Consider the following 6492-nt stretch of genomic DNA (forward strand, 5'->3'; position numbering starts at 1 on the left):
TTATAGTAACAGAAAAATGACCTGATACAATTCACAAAAATCAAACCAGTGGAGTGCATTCTACAGCTATCACTGTAGAAATTGTAGACTTTTAAAGGCAAAGGCAAGGAATTCCAGTAAACAAATCTTCCTTTAGGATGCTCTTTTATGATAGGTTTCTTCAAAAACATCCAAGAAATGTTTTACTTTCCTATCACCTTAAAATAAAAATAAAAAAAAAAAACCCCAGAAATTTAGCATTTCAAATGATAAATCTACATAGGCATTTTCAAAAGCCATTTTGTATATGTGTTTAGCCCCACCATGTTTGCTCGCCTCATTGAATATTCTGGTGACAATACTAAGAACACAAAGGAATTTCAGAATTAGCATTTTAATGCTTCTCCTAAGTAAAAAAGTCAATTGAGGCTCATTCTGAAGGGAATGTTAAGTTTGCTATGTGGAGGCTGTGGCCTCCACATAGTGCTGATAACCAGTCAGCAGCACTAAAGCTGAGTGTGGATGTCAGCTGGTTTCTTGCAAAGTGGAAATGTTAGCTCTCCCAAATTGGACCCAGCTACAGTCCAGATGTGGGAGTCTGTTACAAAAGAAAGCAGGTTCTGAGTTGCTCTAAGAAAGAAGACTACAGCTAATCTTATTTAATTTCGGAAACTTGTCTCTGATCAGCAATTTCTTTTTCTTTTTCTTTTTTTAAGAGACAAAGTCTTGCTCTGTTGCCCCAGCTGGAGTCAGCTTACTGCTGCCTTGAACTCCTGGGATCAAGCAATCCTCCTGCCTCAGTCTCCTGAGTAGCTGGGACTACAGGCACATACCACCACGCCCAGCTAATTTTTTTTATTTTTGGTAGATAGAGGGTCTTGCTATGTTGCCCAGGCTAGTCTTGAGCTCCTGACCTCAAGCGATCCTCCCACTTTGGCCTCTCAAAGTGTTGGGATTATAGGCGTGAGCCACCACGCCTGGCTAGCAATTTTTAAATATGAATTGCTGCATGATCTGCTCTTCTTTGTTAGAACAGATTTATAAGAACACTCATTCAAAGATATATCTGACCGAATATGTTAAAAAGTAGAATAGTTGGCTGGAGGCTGAGGTAGGCAGATCACCTGAGGTTGGGAGTTCAAGATGAGCCTGACCAACATGGAGAAACTCTGTTTCTACTAAAAATACAAAATTAGCCGGGCATGGTGGCATATGCCTGTAATCCCAACTACTTGGGAGGCTGAGGTAGGAGAATCACTTGAACCCAGGAGGTGGAGGTTGCAGTGAGCCGAGATCGCACCACTACACTCCAGCCTGGGCAACGAGAGTGAAACTCCATCTCCAAAAACAAAAAAACAAAACAAAACAAAAGGTAGAATAGTTAATTTGGAAATTTCTATAATAGATTTGACTAAATTAGAAAAATGAATAACTATTTTGAAGCCCAAATAATCCATCAATATATGCAATCTACTTACTTTTACAAACAGATGGGAAAAAGGAAATTGGTTAAAAATGTTACTGCTTATATCCTTTCAGACCTCCAAATGCATACACTATTTGGATATGTAAATATAAATTTCCCTGAGCAGTACGATATGTTATCTAGGTCAGAGTCCTGGTCAGAAACATATGGCACACTCAAACAAAATATGCTTGAAGAGTTATGTAAAGAAGTCGTAAAGATTTGGGAAGCTTTAAAGGAAATCAGAAAGGATTGGTGAAGTACCCTAGAGCCAGCAACCACAGGAAGCTACTACCACCTTTAGGTCTGAAGAAGCAGAGAGGGAGCAGCTAATAGGGTCTAAGAAGCAGCTGTACTTGTAGAGAGGAGGCTGTGACCTTCAGGAGAGGAAAGTAGCTATGGCTAGAATGTGGTCCAGCAAAGAAAGAAAATAAATATCCTGACCTTTTTCTTCTCCCTCCATTTGATCTGCTGTTGTTTTCCAATGACCAAACCCGTTGGGGAAGGTGCTTGGTTGATGCAGTCCATAGAGGTTGGCCTCCCAGGACACAAAGCAGAGTGGAAAAGGGCAGTAAGTGGACAAGGGAAGGGCAAACAGAGAATGTCCAGCTCACAGGAAGAGCTTTCAATGACAATGAACACACATATAGGTAGTCCTTGCTTTGGGTGGTTCTGATATATATTATTTTCAGTTACCACTGTTAAGTTAAATTACATCAGTCCCCCAACGTGGTTCAAATTTCAGTTTTCATGGTATATTAATTGTGAGTAATTGCATAAAATACACTTCACTGTCACCTCTTCAGGTCAGAAATTACTCCATAAATAACAGATGTGTGTCATAATAAGTGATCAACTATGTCATTTCTTTCAAAATCTATTGGTGATCAGTCACTATACATGTTATTCAGTTCATGCACAGACGGCAAAGTGTGTAGTTGTGTTGCCTCCATGTCTCCCACCGATGAATCCATGTGATATTTTTATTTTTATTTATTTATTTTTTGAGACGGAGTCTCACTCTGTCACCCAGGCTGGAGTGCAGTGGTGTGGTCTCGGCTCACTGCAAGCCCCGCCTCCCAGGTTCACGTCATTTTCCTGCCTCCAGCCTCCCGAGTAGCTGGGACTACAGGTGCCTGCCACTGCGCCCGGCTAATTTTTTGTATTTTTAGTAGAGATGGGGTTTCATCGTGGTCTAGATCTCCTGACCTCATGATCCACCCGCCTCGGCCGCCCAAAGTGCTGGGATTACAGGCATGAGCCTCCACACCTGGCCAATATTTTTAAAAATAGATATTCAAAAGAGGGCATTAGCCAACAAAGATGACAGTGCAGCAAAGGAACAAAACATATTAACTCCGGAAGTGAAATTTGCATCAAACATAAATGACATTGCAGTAAGAAATAGCTAACCATGGGAGTGTTGACACTGCCACCATTTGAGAAACTCCAGTTATACAGCATAAATGAGGAAAGAGGTTGTGATGGAAAGGATGAAGATTTCCTAGAGGAAGTGGCAATAGCATAAAAACTTCACATACAAATATTTTGAAGATATTTCATGGTTTTGAAAGCACAACAGATAAAATGTTGGAAGCTGATCTGAATTTAGGATGAAGTTTGACAATTTACCAAAGCATAGAAGAAATGGTCACCCCAAGCTGGGTGCAGCAGTGCACGCCTGTAGTTGCAGCTGTTTGGGAGGCGAGGGAGAAGGATTGGTTGAGCTCTGGAGTTCAAGACTGGCCTGAGCAACATAGGGAGACCCTGTCTCTTAAAAAAACAGTCATTTTATAGTGAAAGTTACACCACAAGAAGAAGTGAAGCATTGTTCAAACTACTCTTCATATTTTTTTTTACAAAGGCATAAACCATTTTAATTTTCAATGTTTCTAATGTTTTAAATTGTAATATACTAAATAAATATTAGTTTCACTATTTTTTCTGTGTTTTGAGATGGAGTGTTGCTCTGTCACCCAGGGTGTAGTGCAGTGGCACGACCTAGGCTCACTGCAAGCTCTGCCTCCCAGGTTCATGCCATTCTCCTGCCTCAGCCTCCCAAGTAGCTGGGACTACAGGTGCCCGCCACCATGCCTGGCTAATTTTTTAGTATGTTTTTAGTAGAGACATGGTTTCACTGTGTTAGCCAGGATGGTCTTGATCTCCTGACCTTGTGATCTGCCCACCTCGGCCTCCCAAAGTGCTGGGATTACAGGCGTGAGCCACCGTGCCCAGCCACTATTTCTTTGATTTCTCTATATTCTTATAACTAACAGTAAGGGAATTTTTAACATTTGACAAAAATTTTTAAACATCATAGGACAATCATATTTTACCCTTTGAGTATTAACATTGCTTTGCATGGTCATTTTTAGGGTCCCACATAACTGTGCAAAGTAAGGACTTCTTGTACTGTGCTTTTCAATGGCTGATTAACATTCTACAATATGGATATAGCATTATTTAATCCTCTACTAATGGACGTTCAGGTTGTTTGCATTTCTTTCTCTTGTATAAACAATGCTACAATAGATATCCTTACACACATCTCATTTTGTGCACATGTATTCTTATGATACGTTCTTTTTTTTTTTAAGAGTTAGGGTCTCGCTCTGTCACTGAGGCACTGAGACTGGAATGCAGTGGTGCACTCGCAGCTCACTGCAGCCTTTAATTTTAACTCCTGGGCTCAAGTGATCCTCTTGCCTCAGTCCTCCATAGTAGCTGGGATCACAGGTGCCAGCCACCTCACCCAGCTAAGGCTAAATTCTGAGAGAGAGGCATTACTGGGTTAAAGGAAATGTACATTCACATTTTGATACACACAGCCAAACTGCCTGCCTGAAAGGATGTATTTTTTTTTTTTTTTTTTTTTGAGACGGAGTCTTGCTCTGCCGCCCAGGCTGGAGTGCAGTGGCTGGATCTCAGCTCACTGCAAGCTCCGCCTCCCGGGTTCACGCCATTCTCCTGTCTCAGCCTCCCGAGTAGCTGGGACTACAGGCGCCCGCCTCGTCGCCCGGCTAGTTTTTTGTACTTTTTAGTAGAGACGGGGTTTCACCGTATTAGCCAGGATGGTCTCGATCTCCTGACCTCGTGATCCGCCCGTCTCGGCCTCCCAAAGTGCTGGGATTACAGGCTTGAGCCACCGCGCCCGGCAGGATGTATGTTTATACTCCACCAACAGCACCTCAAAGTTCCCAATTCTCCACCCTGTGGTGAACAATAAGTATATTTTATTTTCATTGCCAGTTTGTCACCTCACTGTTGTTTCAATTCATGATCACCAGGGAAGCTGAATAGTTTTAAAGAATAAGGTTTTAAAAAGGTATCTGAAAAGAGTTCCCAGCTGGGCGCAGTGGCTCACGCCTGTAATCTCAGCATTTTGGGAAGCTGAGGTGAGTGGATCATTTAAGGTCAGGAGTTTGAGACCAGCCTAGCCAACATGGTGAAACCCCATCTCTATTAAAAATACAAAAATTAGTTGGGCGTGGTAGTGGGCACCTGTAATCCCAGCTACTCGGGAGGCTGAGGCAGGAGAATCGCTTGAACATAGGAGGCAGAGGTTGCAGTGAGCCAAGATCCTGCCACTGCACTCCAGCCTGGGCAACAGAGAGAGACTCCACATCAAAAAAAAAAGTTTCTTCAGTATTACTTACTTTGAAAGCAGAGAATTTTCTTGCTCTAGGAACATGGTATCTTTATCCACGAGAAATAGTAGCAGCTACCAGTTTAATGTTCTGGGTAGAAATTATGAGTCTGGCAGCTCATTTTAATTAAGCTAATACATAATGATTTGAAGAAAGACTGTAGAGAAAAAGTGGTAAGATTTTACAAAGTGCCTTAGGCAGACAGCTCATTTTAAAGAAAGGCCTATGGGTCATATTTTCATCTCTTAACTAACTATATTCACACACACTATCAAACACAAAGGTACATAATACACTGTCAGGTGTGAATGTAAAAATAAAACTTCTAGAATAAATACATTTTATCTTTGGTTTATTATTACCAGCTTTATCTCCGAACTCCCAAAACTAAGTCATCAATTTGTAAGTAATATCAGGCACATGCCATATACTCATCATTATGCTATGAATATGGGACTACAAAAAGTTTAAAATGTGGTCAGGGCATGGTGGCTCACACCTGTACTTCCAGCACTTTGAGAGGCTGAGGCAGGTAGCTCAGGAGTTTGAGGCCAGCATGGGCAACATAGTGAGACCCCATCTCTACAAAAAATAAAAAATTGTCTGGGTGTGCGCCTGTAGTCCTAGCTGCTTGGGAGCTGAGGTGGGAAGATCACTTGAGCCCAGGAGGTTGAGCTGCAGTGAGTTATGATTGCCACTGCCCTCCAGCCCTGGGTGACAGAGCGAGACCCTGTCTGAAAAAGAAAAAAAAAAAAGTTTAAAATGTGGTCCCTACCCATAGCATTAACAATACCTGTTTAGTGAATATATTTTATATGTCAGGAGCTATAGAAGAGTCTTTGCTTGTGGGTCTCATTTAATCCTCATACTCTTTCAAGGAAAGCATCATTTACTCCACTCTACAGATGTGAATTCTGTGCTCAGAACTATACCTAGTGTCAGGTCAAAATCTGAACCTGAAGTTTTCTGATTCCACGCTGCTACACCAAAGTGTTTAAAACCTAGTTAAAGAGGCCAGGCATGGCAGCTCACGCCTGTAATCCCAGCACTTTGGAAGGCCAAGGCTGGTGGATCACTTGAGATCAGGAGTTCGAGACCAGCCTGGCCAACATGGTGAAACCCCACCTTACTAAAAATATAAAAACTAGCTGGGGGTGGTGGCGCACACCTGTAACCCCAGCTACTCAGGTGGCTGAGGCAGGAGAATCGCTTGAACCCAGGAAGCAGAGGCTACAGTAAGCCAAGATGGTGCTACTGCATTCTAGCCTGAGCAACAGAGTGAGATGCTGTCTCCAAAAAAACCCCCCAAAAACAAAACAAAACAAAACCTAGTTAAAGAGACAAAGTAACAGAAATTTTAGAGAAAATGAAACCATGTTTTTTTTTTTTTTTTTTTTTTTA

Source organism: Colobus angolensis, unplaced genomic scaffold (assembly GCF_000951035.1).
Source record: "Colobus angolensis palliatus isolate OR3802 unplaced genomic scaffold, Cang.pa_1.0 Scaffold168, whole genome shotgun sequence".
Taxonomy (NCBI): domain Eukaryota; kingdom Metazoa; phylum Chordata; class Mammalia; order Primates; family Cercopithecidae; genus Colobus; species Colobus angolensis.